Source organism: Euleptes europaea, chromosome 7, assembly GCF_029931775.1.
Source record: "Euleptes europaea isolate rEulEur1 chromosome 7, rEulEur1.hap1, whole genome shotgun sequence".
Lineage (NCBI taxonomy): Eukaryota > Metazoa > Chordata > Lepidosauria > Squamata > Sphaerodactylidae > Euleptes > Euleptes europaea.
Genome location: NC_079318.1, coordinates 3,938,725 through 3,963,973, shown reverse-complemented (window position 1 = coordinate 3,963,973; position 25,249 = coordinate 3,938,725).

Genomic DNA, 25,249 nt, shown 5'->3' with positions numbered 1-25,249 from the left:
CGCCCCCACTCTGCTGCTGCTCCCCACTGGCGCCTCCAGGGTTGGGCTGGGTGCGGGGCCCACACACAGCCAGGTCTAGGGGTAGCTCGGGTTGTGCTCGGGCAGGGCCGCCAGCGGGGTCGCCTCCATCGGGGCGGAGCTGCCGTCGGGGGCCACGAGGCTGGGCTGGGTGGCGAGGGGCAGCAGGGCCGGGGGCCCCGGGAGCAGCACTGGCAGTGCCGTGGATGGGGCAGGTGGGGTGCTCCTCTGCTTGCGGCAGCCGGAGCCTTTCTGCATGGCGGCCGCACTGCGCTCCCTTCGGAGGGGGTGCCCTCTCCGACGCCTCCCTCTGGAGGCCAGGCTGGGCGCAGTGGAGGCACCGCCAGCGGGCCGAGGAGCGTGCCAGGTTCCAGGCCGCTGGCATGCCCCCCACTCGCCCTGCAGCGGAACAGGGAGGGGCAGGCCCCTCGCCCTGGCTGGAGCAAGGGCGGGGGTGTCACCCTTGGGGCTGCACCATTGACCGCTTGCCTCGCCTGGCCCTCTGGCCCTTGCGATTGCCCTGCCCCCCGTCAGGGAGACGGTGCCTGCCCTGTGACTGGGACGGCGTGGTCCGCCTCCTCTCCCTGCCACCCCCCAGCTGGGTTGTGGTGGGGGTGGGGCGGAGGGCCCCTGTGGCCCCGTGCTTGCTCCGCCCAGCCTCCCTGATGCTTCTGCATCTCCTGGGGGCCTTGGAGCAGTTGGGGGCGGGTCCGGTCGGCCTTTGACCAGCTGGGCTGTGGCGGGACAGGTGCGGCAGGCAGACGGTGGTTTCATGCCTGCCCCACCCGGCTCCCCTTGATGCTGTTGCATCTCCCGGGGACTCTGGGTGGGGTGGGGGTTGGGGCAGTGGTGGGTCTTCCTGCTCCCCAGCGGTGGGCGGCCCTGCGGGTGGGCGGGTGGGTGCCAGGATGCAGGGGAGTCCTGGGTTGGGCTGGGTCTTGTCAGCCTGCCCGGGACACGTTTCTGGGGGGCAGTCATTCTCTGTCTGAGACCCTGGAGAGCAGCTGTCCATCTGGGTGGACAGTACTGATGCACCAATGGGCTGGTTCAGGATAAGGCAGTCTCATGAGGAGGGGTTGTGGCTCAGGGGAAGAGCCTCTGCTTGGCATGCAGAGGATCCAGGATCAGTCCCCAGCCGCTGTAGTTAAAGGATCTCTGGTAGCAGGTGAGCCACGGCCCCTCCCCTGACTCTCCAGGGTGTTGGGCGGAATGTCTGCTTGGCATGCGGAGGGCATGCCAAGCCTGGAGCTGGGCTGAAGCCTCAGTGTTTGGGTTGAATTGCCGTGTTGGCACTTGGCGGTGGATGAGTGGGTTTTGGCTTGCAGTTTGGGCACTCGGTCTCTGGAAGGTTCGCCATCACTGGCCTAGTGGTTTCAAGTAAGAAAGATAGTGATGTGGCTGGGAGGATGGGATCTTTCCAGGGGAGTTTTGGCCTCCCAATCCATCTTTAAGCAGCTGTACTCAGATGAATGACCCAGCCTCATTCTACTTGCAGAGACCATATTAAACCCATTCCCTTGTTCTTCCAAATCCATCCTTGGTTTTACAGGCGTCTGTAATCTCTATGCTGAACTCCTTTGCAAGACAGCTAAATTGTGAGTAGTAAAACCATCCTGACTAGCTATACTCAGAATTCATTGTGAGAACAGCAAAAGGTAGAATCCACTTTAAAACTTCCTTATTTTGGAGTATCTTGTTTTATATGGCCAAGGGCTGCAAATAAACTGTCTGTCTGTCTGTCTACCTTAGTTTGGAAGATTTAAACATGGTTGCAGAGAAAATTATTGTCTGTGTAATAGAGACAACATCATGCTTGAAAGTCAAGTGTCTGTAAGTGCTCTTGTACAGCTACAACCTCTCACCCCACAAACTCCAGCAGATGGCTCACCGATCAGTTAATCTGAACATCAATAAATCAATGACATATTCACACCCGGTGTTTACAAGATGCTCTGAACCCACAGGAGTTTACACATCTTTAGATTAGGGCTGTATCCCCTTCTCCTCCTGCACCATAGTCTCGGTCAGCCCCCCCCTCCATAAGACTACAAAAGTAAGTTCTCACAGGGAACTTGCAGCTGCTTTCTGCCTTCAGGACCCCATGGTGGACTCATGTTATACATAACATATATCTTAGTCCTCTGGTAGATTCAGCTGATTAGCTGGCTACATTTTGTAATGGATGTGCACTAAGTGGGGAAGGAGACATCACAACTGTGACTTTGTAACTCATTTAGGGGAACTGGTCATAAATAATGAACAAAGTGTCATCTAGGTGGGGTCAATCGAACAACTTGGAAGTCCCAATTAATACAATGATAGTAGTAGTAGAGATTACAAGGTGGAAAGTGTTCAGGTTATTCTTTTCATATTACTCCATGCTTGACCTTCAACAGAGGGCAGAAACCCATCTAGTTTGTTGAAAAGTAGAGGGATCAAGTTTGTTGTCACTGGTGGGATTATCATGAAATCCTGAGTAAAGGACTTCTGCTTAAAGGGAATTATGGTTTTCTGAACAGTCTACTCCCTGATGATGCCCTGTATTGCCAAAAAACAAACAAACAAAAAAACCAACCTATAGTTGTTCTCAAAATCTGCAATGTGAGTCCTTTGTATAAAAAAGGTCAGATAAACCAGCATTCTCTGGGCCTCAGTTAGCAACCAAAATACTATGTAAGATAAAGTAAGATATACTGGAATGGGATCAAGATGTGCAGTCTTCAAGAACAGACATGCTCATGGACATATTTTTAGATATTTGGAAACCTTTGATAGATGCTTATCTGCAGACCTACCACCATTGTTATATTTTGTTACATTTTTAAAATTTCCTTCTGTTTGGAGTAATTAATTTAAAAATATAATAAAATAAAATAAGCCTTCCACTTGATCCTTTTGGCTAGAGATGCCAAGGATTGAATCTGGAACCTTCTGCATGCCAAGCAGATGCTCTATCATTGAGCTGCAGCCCCTACCCTCCACAGCCTCCCGATTGTTTTATAAATGAACAATAAGCAACTTGCTTTATACTTTGCTCCATCTACCAGAATGGTTTAGTTTTTAAAAAAATATATATTTTAAAATTTAAATATCTAGTGGGAGGCAGAAAGCTTGAATGCTGAACCAGATTTATCTTCAGAAAGTTCATAGCCCCGAAAACATGTATCAAGATGGCAAAGAGCACTATGTGTGTGAACATATCACTTGACTATCCCATGACATTTTTTTATGTTTCCGTTGTTGTATATGGATTTTGTTCACTCTACTCGAAACTGTGTTCTTTAAAATCCAAGAACTAGTTTGGGGAAATAGACCTATAGTTTTTCAGCCAAAAGACAGCACCATCAAGAATACCAGTGTGAATCAGTTGAGAACAACACCTCGGCATCACTTTCTAAACAATAGCAGAAGAAGTGCCTTCTTGTGTGTTGGAAGATCTTTGAGAGATTTAGTATTGGATGCCCCTTGAGTACCAGGAAGCTTACTCAGTATGAATACTCTTGATGGTTGTACTGGATGACACTGAGATATGTCTGCTGTTACTTCTTCATTTTGCAAACCAACTTGATAATGCAACTAGTTTTTTATTATAATTTTATTGTATATATTAGGATACTCTTTGTTAATGATGTTCATGTGTGCATTGATAAAGAGGCTGCCCTTTGAAAGCTTTTCAGAAACACTGGTTAATGGGCCTCCATAGGATCCCAGTTCACTCTGGGACCCAATTGCTTATAAAGCCCTGCACAGTATGGACTCAGGATACTTGAATTATTTCATTCTCCAGTGTGAATTTGCTTGCCAGTTAAGGTTGTTATCTGAGCTCCTATTCTCCGCACACCTACTGAGAGCTCAAGGTGAATGTTTGAGATACAGTCATTTATGTGGTGGAATCACAAGAGTGAAATATCTTCCCTACAGAAGCCCACCTCATAACAAATCTACTATAATTTAGGTTCTAAATAAAAAATATATATTTGTGTGTGCCATCAAGTTACAGCTGATTTATAGCAACCCAGTAGGGTTTTCAAGGCAAGAGACATTCAGAGGTCGTTTGCCATTGTCTGCATCCATGTCATTACCCTTGTATTCCTTGGAAGTAGCCCATCCAAATACTAACCAGGGCCAACCCTACTTAGCTTCTGACATCTGACACAACCAGGTTAGCCTGGGGTGATCCAGATCACGGTAAAAATGTATTAGTGAATAGAAATGTTTTAAATAAATAAAACATTGGTGTTTTATCAAGGTGTTAATGTATGTATAGTTGGGTGATGTCTTACAAAACTGCACATGTTTTAGTAAAGCACCACATGAACTAATTAGTTCAAGATGGATTTTTGCAGTGTTTAATCGATATTCATGTGCCCATCAGTATCATAAAGGGGGGAAACAATACAGATGAACTGAAAGCTGTGGCAAACTACACAAGCTCCAATTCTGGAATTAATTTGAGAAATTCTCCTAGCTAAAACCCAGAAACAAGGAGGAACAGAAACAGCACAGAGAGGATTTATGAATAGAACTGAGAAAATCTTCCCGTGACTAGACAAAACACTAGTATGGGGTGGGGGTGGGGAGAGATTAACAGGAACTTGATGACATTCTCATATTGAATATCACTGCATTGGCATATCTTTTTGTGAGAAGTCTTGAGTGGCTGACTGTGCTACCAAACATAACATTTGGCTTTTCCAGCTCTTTTGAAAAGGCCGTATGCATAATTTCTAGTTCCTTTGCTGTGTTGACATGGTTCTGCTGCAGCTGTTCTAAATACATCTCTTTACCTCCCCAAGTACCAGAAGTTGCCTGTTCAAGAATTCCATCTTTTCAGGAACCTGGCTGATTAATAATTCCATATGGCACACCTTCCATTGGGCTTCTTTAACTGGAACATACATTTGCAATCATGTTACATTTTCCCACTTTTATCTGCTGTTCTTGGCTTCAGTTGTAACACTTTCTCTAGCTGTGCTGACATTGGTGAATCTGGCTGCTGAGAATCACGCTGTTGTGTTCATCTTGAAACTGTCAGTGCCTGACCAGCTCAAACTATAGGCTGAGTTGCTGTCCTGCAGTCTTGTATTCTGTTCTCCTGGAGATCTAGATCCAAAAGATTTTTATTTGGAATTTCATGATTCTCTTCTCTTTGGGTTTTGCATTTTCAATCTCATATTGACCCACAGAGGAGTAGGGCTGTTGAAAAACAAATTCGGTAAAATTCAGATTTGGCAAAATTTGGCCCATTTTTATTCAGGAAATGCCGAAGTCCGAACTCCCCCGCTTCGGGTCTGTGCAATTCTGCATGAGATCCGGAGTTCGGGGAAAAATTCGGCTGAATAAAGACATTAAAAACACAATCGTGACTTTCTGCGGCTCCAGGGGGGGATTTTTTGGGGTAGAGGTCCCAAACTTTCAGCGTAGCTTGAGGTGACCCTTCTTGCAAGAACCCCCACGTTTTGTGAAGTTTGGGTAAGGGGGGCTGAGATATGGGCCCCAAAAGGGATCCCCCCTCCTTAATGTGCTTCTCTGACAATGGGGGTTTGCAATTAGCAGAGCTTGCCGCCCACTCCCGAAGCTCCCAGCCCAGACAAACGGCTGGGGGAAACAAGGGTGGGGCAGGTGCAAAGAAGTTTGCAAACCATGCAAAACAACACGTTTGCAACCATGCAAACCATGCAAAGCAACACGTTTGCAACCATGCAAAGCAACACGTGACGCCTGGGAGTTTGCAAACCATGGAAAGGGACAGAAGCACACTAGCTATGCATAAGGAGCAGGAGGGGTGGAATTTCCCCTTTTGCATCAGACTCAGGACCAGGAAAATGCATTCTTTAAGTCACAATTTGAAAACCAGTTTTGAGCAAGCATCAAATAGACTTAACCGATCTTATGAATGAGGGAAAACCTGAGGACACACAACTGAAGCCCCCCCCCCTCAAACCAGGGAGAGAGAGACTCGAGGGGCCACCCCCCAGGCAGAATGGGCAAAAGCCCCCTTTAGCTTCCCCCCCATCCACAGAAACTGCTCCCTCCCCACACACACACAGACTCTGCTTTCCCCACACACACACACACAGAAGAAAAATTATAGATTAAAGCCCCAAAATGGGTCTTACTGTGGATGTCTTCTGTTCTATCTTCTTCGCACCTGCCCCGCCCTTGCTCCCAGCAGCTCAGCTGTTTGTCGGGGCTGGGAGCTTTGGCCGATGCACATTAAGGGTGGGGGGACCCCTTCCCGGCCCCATATTTTGCCCCCCGATCCAATCTTTACAAAACTTGGGGGTTCTTGCAAGAAGGGTCCTCTGAAGCTATGCTGAAAGTTTGGGGGCTCTACCCCCCAAAATGCACCCCCTGCAGCCACAGAATGGCTCGAATGTGCACACGCTCCCTCCCAAGGGGGATCTCTCTCACACAGATACTCTCTCTTTCTCTCCCTGGGCCGTGCAGCAGCTGGGCTCATGCACTCAATCGTGACTGATTGGCCAGCAGAAGACCCAGCTTGGCCACCGATTGGTCGCGGGAGAATGCTGCTTACTAACTGATGGTTATGTTGCTGCGCCGAATCCCAAATTTGCTGAATTTATTCGCCGAACACCCCGAACTCGCTGAATTCGGTTCCCCATTTTCCCGCCTTTTTTGAGTTCGGGAAATTCGGCTGTTTTTCGGTTAAGGATGAACCGAATCGACAGCCCTACAGAGGAGATCAGAATTTGGAATGTGTCCCTGAATATTTGAGAGTACAAATTAGGATGCATTCTGCAAGCTAGAAACACTCTGAATCAACTGATAAAAAGGAGAACTGAATCCTCTGTAAGTCACCATGCTGCACAGCAGCTGCTACAGTGATATTTATGACCTTTTGATATGAAATGTTTCTCTTTTCAGAAGTGAAAGCAAACTAATTTCTTACTAGGTCTCTCTTTTCTCAGAGGGATCAAAGCAGAAGATGGGAAGTATCTCTGTAGCCACTTTCTTGCCGGTACTCTATACCAGCCCTTTCTAGTTTATTTTCATCTCTGTTCTGTATCAACACTAGGCGTGTGCACCATTTTGTTCCAGTATTTTTTGGATTTGAGTTTATTGGACCTTTTTTTTTTTTGAAAAGCAAAAAAAGAAAAAAAGAATGGAAAAGCCAAATGGGGTTTTCTAGCTTTTTTGTTGTTGAATATCTGAAATTTTTTGGCTCCATTATTTGTCTAGGGCTTGAAATTTTTCCCCATGCTGACGATCATACAGTAGAAAACACTAACAGTTTGCCATGGGATGGATATGAAAAAATACTGGGAAATATAGGCAGGTGGTAGATTTCCTCATGTTATGTTCATGTTTATTTCCAAATTATATAAATGGGAGAAAAGGAGGGGGGGGGAAAACAATTGTGTGGGAAGCAACCATGTTTATTGTTTTGGCCAAAGGCCAGCACCCTTGTACATCTCCATTATACAACAAAGACAGTTTCAAAGGTTCATAGAAAATATTTCAAATGATGTGAGAAAAAGACTGACAAAATTTGCCAGAAAGACAGTTGTAGTGGTTTGCTGTGGTCCCTGACTAAAAATTCAGCTTAGTTATTAACTATATTTTGTTAAGTTTCTATCTTTAATCTTTAAAATTATGGAAGCAAAATCATTTTTTTTAACTCATACTGTTTGGCTTGATTGCAATAGTCTCTGCTTGGTTGTTTAGTACTTAGTGCTTTCTAGAACAATTTGGTAAGAAGTTTGCTGGTGTGGAAAGTAGGTATAAGTATATGTTGTGAATACAATTAATTGAAGTGGCTTAGGAGAACAACAAGCAGAGTTCCATTCACTCTCCTTGCTACATCCTCCAGTAAAGCCACTCATAAGATTTGGGAGCCCCACTGGAATGTTGTGGTATGCAGTGCAGGGGTCTTCTGTGGGAAGAGAGAGCTGACAGAAATTCCCCCTATCCTTTTGCATGAATGAAAGTGCTCTTCTTCTTGTGGAAGGGGTAGTAGTGGATCTATCTTACAGTCATTATTAGCTGAAAACTGAATTATTGATTCTGTGAAAAACACCAGCATTTAAAGAAAATGCTATAATCATACAGTTCTTCCATTTACTTTTTTTTTTTTTTTTTTTTTGGAGGCTGGAGCTAGATTATAAACAAATCCTGTGGAAGGCAATTTTCTGTAAAAATAACATTTTCATCAGCTCTAGTAGTTATTTTCTTAATTTCACATATTGAACCTTCAAATTATCTTCAAGGAATAGTGAGTTAGTGTATCATTATATACAGAGTAAATCACTATATTATAAATGTCATTTTTCTCCAAAGAATACAAAAGGAAAAAAAAGAGAGAATCAACATAAATTTGGAGAGCTTACACATGTCTGTTGGAGATTATTTTTAAATACAATACCAGATGCATGTTTACTTCCTGTTCTGTCATGTGCTATCAAAACCTGAAATTATTGCATGAGCCTTTAAATCAGAAAGATTTAATCTCTTCAAATGGACAATAATTATAGGAAATATCATTGACAAAAGGAAGGAAATAAATGGCAAGAGTTTCACCACAAGCAGAACATTTTCACAGACCATTATTTAACAGTAAAAACATGCAGACTATGTCTACTTTAGCAAGATCAATGACCTTGATAGTCATCATATGAACATCTTGGCATCAAATCTGCCCATTAGTTTACCCACATGACAATCCTGAAAATGAAAAGAAACTAGAAGATATTTTAATCTGTAGATTGCATGTTTACCTCCTAATAGCTCTGTTTTGAGCCCTGCTTATATAATCTGTCTTTGGCTCTTTGTAGCTTTAACTTCCACTGAAAATTCTGTTTCTGTTGTGATTAAAATTCCCTTGTATATACAGTGCTACTTGGTTTCTCAATTCTCCTCCATGGAAGGTCTGACTCAATGCCCAAAAATCTCTTTGCAGATGTGGAATCTCTTTGCTACCCACTCTATGGAAAATAAAGTCTTCTGGGCAGGGAACCATAACATGTGCATCAAAGATCCTGCACAATACAGTGTAGCTTGATCAAATAACTGGAGCATTACAATATGACTAATTAAAAATATAAGCTACTCTGAGCCCAACTTGTCAAGATACTGTGGTTTAAAATAATAATAATAATAATAATAATAATAATAATAATAATAATAATAATAATAATAATAATAATAATAATAATAATAATAATAATATGCTAGCCTGTGTTGCTTGAAGAAAGGGCAGGCTAAAGAGATACTTAAATAATTCATTCTTTTCTTCCCTGCAAATGGGCAAAATTAACAACGCCTTTATTTCTGTTCTTTGTGCTTGCAGACCAACAGGTCATGAGCAAAACAAATTCAATAAATTCAGTAATACAGAAATAACCAAACATACAGAAATACAAAAGCTAAGATATACAGTTAAAAGGAAGTATCATTAAAATCTACAGGAATCACCCTGCAAATGGGCAAAATCAACAACTGCCCCTACACGTACTTTTTCCATTGTGGCGCCTGCTTTGTGGAATGGCCAGCCAAAGGTGGTCAGGAAAAGTCAGGAAAGTTCCCTCGCTCCTGGATTTCTGCAAAATATGCAAAAGTGAACTAGTCAAGAGGGTTTTTCTAGCATGCATTGTACAAAATTGCTCACAAACTTACTTGGATAAATGATTGGGATTGTGGTATATTGGCTTTGAGTGGGTTCTAAAAGTAAATATTAAAAAAATGAAGACAAGTGGTTTTGTTTTCTTTTTTGGGGGGAAAATAGCACTAAACTATTAATGTATCTATAGTGTTGTAACAATAGGCTTAGCAGGTTCTCTGAATTCCCAGCTTTCATTTTTTTTAAAAAACAAAACAAAACAAAAAAACAATCAAAAGTCTCTATCTCTTTCCCTCATGGAGATATGCCTTTTCCCTTGTATTTCCAAGAGGGAATGCATTAATTTTTTTAAAAAAAATGAAAACTCAGAATTCAGAGAATCTGCTAAGCCTATTGTTACAAAGCTCTAGTAATATATCAAATAGTGTTGTTGTTTTTTAAAGGGGGTGCTGTGATGCCACCAGTGATGCCACTGATAATGACAGCACCCTCCCTTGAAAATCCTCATTATTTAAGGCACATGAAGAAGTAAATATACTGACTTCACACCTGCGAAAATGGAGAGGGGCAAACATGCAGACAAACCATGCCCAAAGCAAGTCCAATTTTTTTGGACTGACTGCCAAAAAAATCAGGAATAATTTGAGTGTGCGAAAAAGTCCCAGGCCTTCCAGACCTATAATGAGGCAAATGCAGCCACTTACTCCACAATCCACTCTATGTGACACTGTGAGAACTTCCTGAGCTCTTTTTCTTCATGTGAGACAGAAATTCCAAGCCTATGTCAAGGTGCAGCTACCTGATGTAAACTATCTTCTCTCTTCTTTTAGCACAGGGAAGAAACACATGACTTGGGCATCTATGCATGTCCATCTCATACAATCCCTTTAGGTTTGTGCATATTGATAAACCTGAACCGAAAATAAACCTGAAATTAGCTGCTCAAAATCAATGGATCAAGGATCTTCTAAGGGATAAAGGAAAGGAAAGGAAAAGTAATTTTCAGGATTGGGTTTGAATGCAAAAACCTGGGGTTAAAGCTGAATCCCGAGTTTGCCTATTCACCTTTACTCAAAAGCACAGCTCTGTGCTTTCTCCCCTTTTTCTTTTTCGGACTTGTTTCGTTAGGGCCCCATAGTTGGGGCCCTTTTGAGTTAGGGGTTGTGTAATCAGAGCCAACTTGTTCTGACCAAGTGACAGCAGTGAGCTGACCTGATCTACACTTTAAAAGGCAGGGCTCACCCAGTCTGGAGAATGTTAGTTTCCATCAGCTGCTCATGGCCCTTCTGAAGAACTCCCTCACCCACATGAATGATTAATCTCCTTAACACGAGCTCCCTTGGTCATGACTTCGGCTGGCTCCAATATTATTTCCCTGCACGGTGACCATCTCTTGGAATCTGATTTTTCATGACCACAATAAAGGACTGCTCACTGGATGTTATTTGCCACTGAAAGGAATGTTTTCCATGCCTTATTTCTCTTTCATTTAAGCCTTTTTCCTCCGTTTGGAAGCTCATTTGCATGGACATCATGCAAAGCAACCCAGATACGAAGGCAGACCCCAGACTTTGAGGTGCCAGTCTGGAATCACCTCTTTCCACCATCCCTCGGCAGTGCTGAACTTTTGAACCTGATGGACAACTCGACTTGCAAATGCCTGGAGGATGGGGTGACCCCTTTGCAGGCCCATAAAATTGGACCCCCTGTCCTAAAGTTCACCAAACTTGGGTGACCATCAAAGGAGAGTCCCTTGCAGCCATGTGTCAGGCCTGCATTCCACAGCTCTAAGCAGACCCTCCCCTCTGCTCTAACTGAACGTAGAGGCTTATGGTACAAAGATTCTAAGCTGTATGTGCCTAAAGAGCTCTGGAAAGAAGTCCTACAGCTGGTCCATGGAGCCAAGACTGCGGGACACTTTGGATTTCTAAAAACTTTGCACTTGTTGCGGAGGCAGTTTTGGTGGGCGGGCATGTGGACTGACGTAGATTCCTTCATTCGCAGTTGCCCAGTCTGCACTACGGTAAAAAGGGCCCAAGGGAAGCCTCCCGGATTGTTGCAGCCGTTAGAGACCCCCACTCGACCTTGGGAGGTTATTGCTATGGATTTTATGACTGACCTCCCCCTCAGCAAGGGAAAAGCTGTACTTTGGGTAATCATGGACCTGTTCTCTAAACAGGTGCATCTCGTCCCTTGCACAGGTATCCCATCCTCTTTGTGTGACATGTCTTCCGTCTACATTCCTTTCCGCGCAAGGTGATCAGCGACCACGGAAGCAACTATGTGGCTAAATTCTGGAAAGCTTTCTTAAAATTAGTGGGGGTGGAACAAGGTCTCTCAAGTGCTTTCCACCCCCAAACCGATGGCCAAACCGAACGAGTGAATGCTGTATTGGAATGCTACTTGCGCTGTTATGTTAACTATCATCAGGATGATTGGGTTGAATTGTTACCCTTTGCTGAATATGCGTACAATAATGCTGTGCATCAGTCAACTGGATTTAGCCCCTTTCAGTCCATTTATGGGCAGGACTTTGGTCCCATAAGCCATAACGATGTCTCCAGGGTGGAGGGGGGAGAAAGTATTGCTGACTGGGTGCACACGATTCAGACAACCTGGCCTTGGCTGGTACGTAATCTGGAGCGAGCTAATCGGAAATACAAAAGTCAAGCTGATAAGCATCGCTCACCAGGCAAAGACTACTCAGTGGGAGACATGGTTTATTTGTCCACCAAGAATCTACGGGCGTGTAACAAACTCAGTGCCAAATACATGGGTCCCTTCCCCATTGCTCTTATTATCATCCCAGTCACTGTGGAACTTTCACTCCCAAAGTCACTCAGGAGTATCCATCCTGTCTTTCATGTCAGTTTGCTAAAGCCACACGTGCTTTCCCCCGAGTGGCATCCTGAACCTCTTCCTGATGTACCAGTGATGGTTGGGGGGGAGGAACATTTTGAGATTGCAAAAATCTTGGACCCTCGCGTCCGTCATGGGTCTCTCCACTACCTGGTCCGATGGAAACATTTCGGTCCCACCCACGATGAATGGGTACATGCACGTGACGTGTCTGCACCCCGTTTGGTCCACCAGTTCCATACTGCCTACCCTGACAGGCCTGCGCCTCCACATGGACCGGTGGAGGACGGTGGGGAGGGGGCCTAAAGGAGGGCAGGATATCAGGCCTGCATTCCACAGCTCTAAGCAGCCTGTCAGACTCTGACTGTTTTAGTTTCGATTCCACCAGGTGTCTCTCAAGGCCAAACTGGCTAACTGCTGAATTCCTATTCCAGTGCTATCTCCCATGGGAACGGCTCCTCAGTAGAGGGGGGGGTGCCTTGACCTGTTGTGACTAATACTTTCCCTTATATGCCTACCCTGTACTCCCAATTGCCATCCGTGCCAATGTACCTGTAAGCTCTGCATACCTGTATGTTTTCCATTAAATCAGCTCTTTTTTGGACTCTGTCTCTGGATGCTGTTTGTGGGAATACCACGGGACAAGTGCTTACACCATGCTGCAAATTTGGGGACTCTACCTCCACAAACGCTCTCCCAGGAGCTTAAAAAAAACTCCATTGACTATAATGGGCCCATTTTGGGTGTGTGTGAAAATCAGCCAAATTCCCATATTTACCGGTATGGGTATTCGACTTATTTTGGGTTCCCCCCGCCCAAAAAAATGAGCCAAAATATCTAAACCCAAAATTTACCAATATATATATATATATTGCTCATATAAATTCCTTATATGGTAAGGAGAAGCAGGTGTATCTTTAGATACAGAATGGCCCTTGGCCAAAGTGTTGTCAGACTTAGTATTTTGAGGAAGGCTTTTTATGTTTTATAAGTGCAGGAACTATTGAGGAAGACGAAATACTTGGAATATTTTGGGAATTCCTTTTCATTGCACAATCTGACATATTTACTGACAGGGTTAGGAAAGCTGCAACACCCACTGTCCCACAATGACACAGAAATAGAGGCTTCTATTTGGAATAACACCCTGACATGGATGGCCCGTGCTAGCTTGATCTTCTCATATCTTGGAAGCTAAGCAGAGTTTATTATTAATCAGTGAGAGACACCCATTTTGTATTTCCCACCTGCCTACTTGGAAGTCTGAGGCAGAGAAGAGGGAAGAGAAGGGAGAAAGGAATAAAAATTATTTCAACAGGAAAACAGAGAAGCCATCAATCAAATAATGCCTGTAGTTACCTCCTTAGGGTAAACCTGGTGTGGTTCTGTTATAACTCATTTCAATAAGGGTGAGCATAAAGAGGGGCTAAAAAGAGCCTTGGAGAACTGTGAGATGGAGAGAGAGATTTAATCAGACTTACTGACAAAGTTAATATATATTCTCTATGAAGAGGAGTCTCAGGGGTCATGGTTTCAGTGTTGAACAAGAACTCTAGAAAGTTTAGAGAGCTGGACTGAGTCAAAATTGATTTTTCTCTGTTTACTGCATTCCCCAGGTGAAAAGTTAATGAACCAAGGCTAAGTCATAAAAAAGATAGGTTACTTAGAGGGCTGTGATAAAAATATCATACAGGTAGATCTCCCTCAGCACTTTATGTACCATAGTAGGTGCCTGTAACTGCAGACAGGTAGGAATGATGCAAAGAAACAAGAAATGAAATTGCAAGGATTAAATCTATATTTAAGAAAGAATAAAAATCCATAGGAGGAATATTCCCAGTCATAAGCAATGGGAAGGAATGCACTCAGGTTTTGTGATTCATTTTGTTCCATGCAAACACCACAATTTTCTATTGTTTTTTTTTCCATTATAAACCGGTTTGAGTATTTTAAATATAAAAGTGGTCTATAACAGTGCAATCCTGTACAAATTTACTTAGTCTGCAGTAAGTCTGCATGGATTTTCTTGTAACAGTGTCATCCTAAGCAGAATCACACCCTTTTAAGTGAACTGAAGTTAGTTTGACAGCAGGTTTTCAGGGGTGGTGATGGTGATATCAGAGTCAGCCGAAGTCTCAACCATGGGGGCTGTCTGAAGGAGATTGCTCATCCATGTGGGTGAGGGAGTCTCCTTCAGAAGCCTGGTGGTATGAGCAGCTGTTGAAGCTGGTTCTTTTTAGTTGGAGGGTATATCCCTCCAGAAGGGACTTGGTGAGCCCTGTCTTTTAAAAAATCCTTATGCTTGATCCATATCAACCAACTGAATAGTTGGTTATGCAAACTTGTCTCTAATTACACAACCCCAACCTCTAAACTGTTCAACTATGGGGCCCTAACAAAACCAGTCTAAAAAAGAAAAATGTGAGAAAACACAGAGCCGTGCATCTGAGAAAAGGCGAATAGCCAAACCCCCAAAAGCAGAATATTTATTTGGCTTTTTCAGGAATTGCCTATTTGGCTTCCCCAGGTTTTGGCGTTTGGTAAACCTGGCTTTCCTCTGATTTTTCTCCATTTTTTAAAGTTGGTGAGTAGAGCTTTTCATTGCTTATAATCTGGTGAAGGACTTCATTTTGCCTCCTTATAGCACACGGGCTATATAGACTTTGTGGGATGATGCAAGGTGGTGTTCCCAGGGCAACAGAGAGTTCTACCTTTTCTAGACCTGAGGCTGCATTTTTAACAAGCAAACCTATGCAGGCTTCCTGGGACCCTATTAAAGAAGGGGGAGGGGGGAAGACCAGGCTTCATCTGTCTCACTCTGACTGAATTATTCCTCTCTACTCCTTACCTCGAAGATCACATTCATGCTATAAGGTCAGGCAATTCCTCCTTTAATCCTCTCCTGGCCAATTCCTTCTATGTGTCTCCTCATCTCTTCAGCCCTTCTCACCCAAATGTCCTTCTCCCTGTGTCCCAGCTACAGCCCCTTTTCTGAGCTCTGCTTGGAGAAACCAACCCAGTCCGCATTTTGTCCCACTTCTCCAGTTCTGTTTTCTCATTCCCTCTCTCATACATGCATAAATAACAAAAGTGGGTTCCATTTTTGGAGTTGCTGTGGGTGAACACATATAGCTTAAATGGGATGGCTTAAATGGAATTGTTTAAATAGATTGTCAATTGTTAATTCCCTAATATGCATGATTTGCATTTGTGCGATTTATTAGATGAGAGCCAGTATGAGAAAGCCAGTGGTTAGAGTACTGGATTAAGGTCTAGGACAGGAGTTGGCAAACTCATTAGTCAAAACAGCCAAATATCAACAGTACAACGATTGAGATTTCTTTTGAGAGCCAAATTTCTTAAACTTAAACTATATAGGTAGGTACACTGTTTATTAACTTAATAAACTTTAATTAAAGTTTTAAGTCTTAATTAAACTATAGGTACACTGAATAAAACTTGATATCATACTTAATAGTGTATCATACTTAATTATTTATTGATAAAAATTAAATTGTAAGTCCCTGCCATTTCCCCCTCCCCATCCGGAGTCCTCGTCTGGAGGCCTGGCCTACCGCCATAAAAGCCTATTGGTAGACCTGGCCTCCGGCTGAGTCCCATTGGGAGGCCAGGTCTACCCATTGGCTTTCTTGGCAGTAGACCTGGCCTCCAGAGGCCCATAGAAGCCAATTGGTAGACCTGGCCTCTGAAGGGGGACTTTTCCCCCTCCTCGGAGTCCAGGTCTACCGCCAAGAAAGCCAGTGGATAGACATGGCCTCTGAGGAGGGAAAAAAGTAAATAAGGTATCCATAAAATTAAATCTTGACAATGACTGACAAACACTTAATGTGAACAATGTGAGCAAACTTTTCTCTAGATTCACAGACGCAGTAAACACATGAGAACATAAGAAAGGCCGTGCTGGATCAGACCAAGGCCCTTCAAGTCCAGCAGTCTGTTCCCACAGTGGCCAACCAGGTGCTCCAGGAAGCCCACCAGCAAGACCAGTGCAGCATCATTGTCCTGCCTGCATTCCATAGCACCTGATATAATAGGCCTGCTCCTCTGATCCTGGAGAGATTAGGCATGCATCATGACTAGTATCCATTTTGATTAGTAGCCATGGATAGCCCTCTCCTCCATGAACAGGTCCACTCCCCTCTTAAAGCCCTCCAAGTTGGCATCCATCACCACCTCCTGGGGCAGGGAGTCCCACCATTTAACCACGAGTTGTGTGAAGAACTATATACCGTGTTTCCCTGAAAATAAGACACCGTCTTATATTTATTTTTCCTCAAGAAGACACACTATGGCTTATTTTCAGGGGATGTCTTATTTTTATTAAGTATGGTACAACAATCTACATTTATTCAAAGACTGCTTGCTGAAGCTTTTCCCCTATCCCCTGGTGTTTGTGTGGGGAGAGAGAGACCCACAGACTAGGGCTGCATGTGAACTAACTTTGATAACTTGGCCTAAAGGCAGCTAAATAAAAGGCTCCATGCAAAGCAACACATTTGCAACCATGCAAACCATTCAAAGCTACACGTTTGCCACCATGCAAAGCATGCAAAGCAACACCTGACGCCTGGGAGTTTGCAAACCATGGAAAGGGGCATCCAGTGTGAGGGGAAATTGCCTAACTTTGCCTGGTGGAAGTGCCTTCTGTAAGCTGAAAGGAAGGAAAGGATACAAGCCTCTGCCTTCCTTTCTGCCACAGACTAAGAAAAGAAATTAATCCAACAGGTGCAGAAGACAAATATCATTAACCCCAACACATGGATCCCAATGAATTTCAAATGCAGAGCTCACTCAAGAGACAAAAACAGATTACCCTGCATGTGAACTAACTTTGATAACTTGGCCTAAAGGCAGCTAAATAAAAGGCTCCATGCAAAGCAACACATTTGCAACCATGCAAACCATTCAAAGCTACACATTTGCAACCATGCAAAGCATGCAAAGCAACACCTGACGCCTGGGAGTTTGCAAACCATGGAAAGGGACAGAGGCAAGTACTGGTAGCTACGGTATGCATAAGGTGCAGGAGGGGATGGAATTTTTCCTTTTGCATCGGACTAGGGACCAGGAAAATGCACAACTGAAGCCCCCCCCCAAACCAGGGGTGCTGGGGGAGAGAGACCCACAGTGCTGAGTAAAACGGCAGCCACAGCTTTACTACTTCCCCCTGAGGACACACGATACCTAATACAGAGTGTCCTGCTCCTCACTTCCCTGAGACTTTTACTTTCAGTTTCTACCAGTACGTTTCCCTCTATGCCTCAGCTTGCAGCACGCACAGAACGACCGGGAACTGACAGGGGGAGCCAACCTTGTTGATGGGGCTGCCTGCACCTCTCCGGTCACCTCCAAGATAGCAGCTGTCACGATGGGGTAGATAAGAAGGGCTGCCCGTCTTCTTTACCGCTCCGCACCGGTACCATACGCTGCATAGCCACGCCTATCACTATGTCTTATTTTCGGGGTATGGCTTATATTGAGCAAATGCTTGGAAATCCTGCTACGGCTTATTTTATGGGTATGTCTTATTTTCGGGGAAACACGGTAGGTAGGTACACTGTTTATTAACTTAATAAACTTTAATTAAAGTTTTAAGTCTTAATTAAATTATAGGTACACTGAATAAAACTTGATATCATACTTAATAATGATCTTATTTATTGATAAAAATTAAATTGTAAGTAAGGTATCCATAAAATTAAATCATGACAATGACTGACAAACACTTAATGTGAACAATGGCCTTGCATCTCCCCGACCCCCACTGACCTCCCGGCGGCCGCCCTGGCGCATCCCGGCCGCCACGGCCTCCCGTGCTCAACTCTTGGCCTCCTCCTCCTCCTCGCCGCTGCCACCTGGGCTCTTTCCTTCCTTCCCTCCCTGGCCGGCCTGCAGTCCGCCCGTCCGCCCCTCCTCAGCACCTCGGCCTCCGAGGAGGAGGAGGAGGAGGAAGTAGAGGAGGAGGAAGGCGGAGAGGTGTCCTCCCCCCTCCCCTCTCGCTGGCGTTCTCCAGTGGCTGAAGGGAAGGGCAGGCCATGAGGGGGATGCTCTGGAGTTTGCAGGTGAGGAAGGCGGGGGAGGGTGTGTGTGTGCTGGATCGGGGCCTCCCTCCTTCTCCCCGGTGCTTGGGCCAGCACGTTGCAAAGATCGGCCCCCCCAGGTGCGGCGGCTCTGGGCTGGCGGAAAGGCAGAGAACTTTTGCGGGACTTCTGCGTGCGCGCAGAGCCCGGCCAGGGAAGGGAAGGGATGCCAGGCTCTCCTCCACCGCGACGTGCAGCCCTGATCTTCCGCCGAAGGAAGCCAGCCCCCCCCCACGCCCTCCGCGCCCGGGGAAGGTGGCTTCTCTCGGGTGGGCGGTCGCGATCCTTCAGCCCAGAGTCGCACTCAAGGGGCTAAAGAGCCGCAGTTTGCCTCCCCCTGGTCTAGGAGACCCAGTTTCTTTTCTTTTTTTTCTTTTTTTTTAAATTTTATTTATATTATAAAGGGTACAGGAAAAAAAGGAAGGGGTAAATGTTATCGTTGTAAAAAACAATACAGTCTTGTTGAGTGATTTCTAGTAGTACATAATTACAGAGTATCATTGGTTTGTCATACATATATCAAACTGCTTTCTAATGTTTTAAGCATTCTTATTCTGCTTGGCAGTTGGTTAAATTAAAAAGATATAGTACAAAGTTTGTAGTAATGTTTAAACTAAGTTCATTTAAATTAACCGCGTTTCATATAAGTATAAAAAGATGCCCACTTCTCATCGAATTGCTCAGTAGATTCACTGAATTTAGGGTTTAATTCGAAAGTCATTTTGGCCATAGTTGCATATTCCAAAAGTTTTTCTTTCCAATCATCAATTTCAGGTATGTGAGGTTGTTTCCAGGTTCTTGCTAAAGTTGTTCTGGCAGCTGTTGTAGCATATTTAAAAACATCATGCAATTTCAAAGGTAAATTTGACGGCACTATATTGAGTAGATAAAATTTTGGATCAAATGTAAACTTCACATCTAAAACCGTCTGTAATTCTCGATGAATTCTTTTCCAATATAGTTGTAGTTTTGGACATGTCCACCATACATGAAAGTAAGAACCGTCTGACTCCTGACATTTCCAACATGCACCTTTTTTCCCTGGAGTAGGAGACCCAGTTTCAATGCACTCTCTGCTGTGGAAGCTTGTTGGATGACCTCGGGCCAGTCATACGCTCTCAGCGTAACTTACCCCACAGGGCTGTTTTGAGGATAAAATAGAAGAGAGGAGCACAATGTCAGCCACTTTGGGTCTTTATGAGGAGAAAGTTGGGATAAAAATGAAATAAATTAAATAAAATACATAGATATACTATATCCTCCCCCATCTTATTGCATTTTGCTCCTGCATCTACTCTTTTCTCACTTTTGCTTTCTGCTTTCTGGCTTCTTCATAATTCCCTCTGATATACTGTTGTGTGATTGCATCTTTATAAAGACAGACTTTAGATCCCTTGCCTTGGAGCTGAGAGGTGCATGTGTAAAGGCCACACACCAATAGCCCCCTCTCTCCCTTCTAAACAGATTCTAAATTGTATCACAAATGCTTTTTGTGTTCTCACACTGCTATTTGGGAACTGTTGCTTGCACCAATAAATTCTGAGCATGCAGCTACATAATTAGTTCTACTGGCTCAATGCAAAATGTGCAAAAACAGCACATGTAGCTGATTTTAAACTATATGACCCTGCAGCATATGCAACCCAAACACACTGTTGTGATGGTAATCAGTGCCTACCCATCAGCCATTATGCTGAATTTGCCAACTCTTCAAATGCAAGCTCTTCAAAATACTGCTGGTTTTCAAATTTGAATGAAACATCAATTGATAGTATGGATGTTCAGTGTGAAAAAAATTGCTATTACAAGCAAGGTAAACCCTTCAACTTTTGAACAACTTATTTGCCAAAACTGAATTATCATTATTTCCTGCTAAATGAAGTTAGTATTGCATTTCTAATCTCTTAACTCATAAAGTGACCAGACTTTTTTTTATGTAATCCATTCCATATACACAATGTTGCACAGTTTATCTAGTTTAAAAAAAATCAATTCCAATAAATAAGAATTTCCTTAAATAATCATGTATGAGATCATTTTTAAAGGTAATACAGTGATAATTAGGTTTATGATGTTATTGTCTGAGACTTTATAGCAATATAATCGTGTTGTTCAGGCTTTTTCTCAACCAGACAGCATCTAGAGTTTTCCTAAAGCTATTTTCTACTACACCCATGTTATTGGAAAGGTAGGAATTCTTTAATCATTTCAAATTGAATGCCTGCCAACAGTGTTTTATTGACTATTAAATGACTTCTTTTTGGAAGAAATGCTACCCACATTGATATTTTCAAAGGAGGGTTTATAGGAGCTGATTCTTTCTGTAGCACAACCTGCAGCCAAAATGATTAGTCAAATAAAAAATCTATAAAAAGTACAATTACTGTTCACTGAAATAATGGACCTGATATAATGAGCATGAAATCAACAGAAAGGTACCCACTGACTTCAGAAGATGTTACATGGGGAGGGGCAGAATAACATGGATGTCTGTCAGATAGATATGTCTTATATAGCAGAAATTCTTCAAGATATCTTTAAGAAATATATATAGCTGCATGGATATGGCTTTATAAAAACAGTATTGTTTCATATAACTAAAAATGACAGGTATATTACTAAATTGCCCTGACCTGGATGCCCTGGGTTAGCCTGATCTCGTCAGATCTCAGAAGCTAAGCAGGGTTAGCCCTGGTTAGTATTTGGTTGGGAGACCACCAAGGAATACCAGGGTTGCTGTGCAGAGGAAGGCACTGGAAAACCACCTCTCTTAGTCTCTAACCCCAAAAGGGGCCGCTACGAGTCAGCTGCGACTTGACGGCACTTTACACACACACACACATATTACTAAGTACCCATGTTTTTCCACTTGTACAATTAAGATACTTAGTGGATGGGGTTAGTTTTCCTTTTTAGCAATACCATGAAGTAAACCTCAGCCTGAGACCCTGGAGAGCCGCTGCCAGTCTGAGTAGACAATACTGACTTTGATGGACCAAGGGTCTGATTCAGTATAAGGCAGCTTCGTGTGTTCATGTGTGTTCACATTTTTCTCAGCTTCAGTATGAAATATATAGCAAAACAGTATCATTTGGTACCATGTCATTCAAGCTGAACAATAATTTTCTGCCTGCTGGAAAGAAGGCATATTCTTGGCAATTTTTTTCATTTGTCTGAAAACTATACAAGCCAACTTAAAGTGGGTCACATCCCAAGTTCAAACCTCAAATATGTCCGTGGTTACATTGTACCTCCAAGGGAAGCCTGCTGAGTGACCTTGGACCAGTCGCAGTTCTCTCAGAACTCTCTTGGCCCACATGGAGGAAGGCAATGGCACATTACCTCCCAGCATCTCTTGCCTTGAAAACCCTATGAGGTCAACCATAAGTCAGCTGTGACATGACACCACTTTCCACACATTGTACCTGACTCTGTCATGCCCTTTAGAGTAATGATAACATCACCAAACAATGGAGTTCTATACAGTGCTAATGAAAATGTTCAATTTAATTCCAAAATAAAAATCATTAGCTCCCACCATTACCATTTAGCTCGTAGTATCGAGTATGCCTGGGTGTTTAAACAAAATTTCTCTTTGTGGCTTGATTTCTTGCTTTTGGCATTTCAGTTTAGTTTAGCAATGGGGAAAGGGTGCTGAGAATCAAAATCAAAGACTTTTCTAAATCAATTTGAGTGTAATCTGGAAATGAAAATTAGCATCTGGGGGAAAAGTTCTTTGGAAATTTCCGGGAATTCCACAGGAGGGTGCAAAGAGGTTTTGAAGTAGATCAATTGCTGTGATAAGTGGCTCTGTTTCTAAATCTTGTATTTCACTAAAAAAATATGTTATCTTACTTAACCAGCCACTTCAAGCAATGACACAACTTGGAATTGTGTGTCAGGCCTAGCCTGGGCGATGTACAGAGAATGCCGGGCATAGTATGACAGAGAATGTTGTGCTTTCACCAGGTGCTGCCCAAGGTCAGCCTCACCAACGGTCAACTGCCAACTATGTATTTTGACTCTGAACTTCATGGGAACTTATTCCAGTGGGAGGGGGGGGTGCCATGGTTTCCTGTGTTATTCTGTGTTCTTTCATTTATACCCAGCACCAAGCTTTTAGTTCTCATAAGTGCCGTCTTGATTCCTAGCTACTGTTAACCTGTGGATTCTCCAATAAATCAACTCTCTTTTGGACTACTTGTCTGTGGATGTTGTTTATGGGATTGTCACGGGGCAAGTACTCACATTACGGCACTTATCTCCTTCTTACTTTTTGTACCTGGACTCAAGTCCCTGGCTGGAGCCCTAAGGGAATCGCCGGGGCCTCAGGTGGAGCAGAGGACATGCTCCCCGGGTGCCTAGACTGTGGCTGGAGCCCTGGAGGGTTCTCCAGGATGCTCGTCTCCACAACGTGGCCTACGAGATGAGGATCCCGCTTTGTTGCAGGACGTTTTGGAAGAAACGCTACCGACTGACGCGGAGGCTACTCGGCTTGTCGGTTTCGTAAGTGACCAGTGGCGTCATCTGGCCGCGGCTTCCCCCTGGAAGTCTTCGGACGCCGATCAACTTGTCCTGGATAACCTTCAGCAACTAGACAGTTCACTCAAAGAAGTCCGACTGGCGCAAGAGGACCTAGCCACCTTGATTCGGTTGTTGGCGGAGCTCACCCTCCGTGAGTTACCACATACACCAGTGGTCCCAATCTGGGGCTCCGCAGAGTTTTCCACTATGGCAGGAGCTGTAGGGGGAGATATCCCGTCGACCGTTCCCGATCCCGTTTGGTGCCAATGGGAAGCTCAGAACATGGCGGCCAGGACGGTTATGGTCCTCCTGGACTTGCCGCCGACCACGACAACGACGGCCAAGGTCGAGAAGCTACTGGTCCCTGAGTTTGGCTCAACGGATCAACGGATCTAGCTGCCCAGGTTCAGCCGCTGTTGGGCCAATCCAAGGAGATTGAGTTGCTCTTGCAACGTGAGACCCTACCGATCGTGACAACGGCTGCCGCCGCCAAACTCGAGGTGGATCAAGGCCTTGCTGACCAAAAGTGAGCGGAGGAGCAATGCTTGGCCGATGCGGCTGCTGCTCGGCCGCGAGCAGCGGCAGGAACCGATGTGCCCTCGAAGGGGTCCAGAGGACTGGGACAGTATTTCCCTTCGTTTTCACCGGATCGAGGTCTGCCCCGGGAGGTGACGCGCAGACAATGGCTCGCCTTCTCTTCTGACGTGCTGGAATATTCGGATGAGGAGGATTTTTACAGTGAGGGGGTGTAAGCACTTGTTCCATAGAAATCCAAAAGCCACACCAGGAGACTTAGTAGTCCAAAAGAGTAGGTTTATTGGTAACATAGGCAAGCAGAGCTTAGAAATCAAAAGGCAGGAATGGGGGGGGGATGGCAAGCACTTGATTATATGAGAACACCAGAAAAGCAGCAGCAATACAGTCTCATCAGATAATCCCAAACAGTCTAGAAACACCAAGGCTCCCATGGGCACCCGCTAGCTTCAAAGGGAACAGGAATGCGAGCGTTTAGAGAAACAGTCCTTGAACGGGAGTCTGTGAGAAAACGTAACTATCTCAGACACAGCGAGCAGGCCTGACAGGGAGGCGAATGGAATACTAACTTCCGTGTCAGCCAAGCCAGCTCACTGGGGCATCTGAAGAGGAGGTTCATCTCCTACGGTTCCAAAACCAGGACTTAAAGGACCGCTTGACCCGTGTGCAAGATCAAATTGACGCACTGATGCGGGAATACGACCATCTACAGTGCACTCAAACGGCTCTGGCGGCGCCACCGCAAGTGCCACCACCGCAGGTGCCACTGCCGCAAGTGCCACCACCAGCACTTCCACCACAAGTGCCCCCAGCACGACCGGTCCAGCCGCCCCTGGCGCCGCCGGCCCAAACACTCCCTGGGCAGCCTCCGGCACCTCCTCCGGCGGCCCCGGTTTTGCAGTGGAATCAACCCCGTCTACGAGTGACTCATGACGGCTCCGTGGCGACGTTACCCTGTTTTCTACACCAAGTGGACAGTTATATGAGGGAACAGGGACACCACTTTCCCATGGAAAATAGCAGGGTTCGGTTCGTCTCCTCGCTCTTGGTGGGAAAGGCCGCTGATAGGATGGTCCTTCAGTTCGACACATGGGCCCGATCCATCCGCTCGCTTAACGAGTATATGCGAGCATTACGGTGACGGTTTGAAGACCGGTTCCAAGGGGAGAAGGCCAAAGCCGCCCTCCTTCAGCTCCGTCAAGGATCCTCTTCAGTCAGAGACTTTGCTGTTGAGTTTCAACGACTAGCAAGTAAGATAGTTGATTGGACTGAGGCTACTCGGGTGCATTATTTCCGTGAAACTTTGCATCCCAAGATATTGAACTGGGCTTACATGCAATGGAATCCAGCCACCCTGGAGAAGTGGATCCTACTGGCAGAAGAAGTTGAGAGCCACTGCCAGTTCATAACCTTGGCCCTACGTCGGGCCAAGGAGGGAGCAAGCCAGAAAGCCCTTTCAAAAGCCACGGCTCCTGTCCCGCGGAGGCCAGCTCAACCTGCACAAGACTGTCGCGTTTTCAAAGGGGAGCCTGCCTCATTTGTGGTGGCATGGGTCATTTTGCTGCGGCCTGCCCGTCTCGTCTGGAGCAGCCAACTCCTGCTCCCCGCCTGGAGGGGACACCCCTGTGGAAGG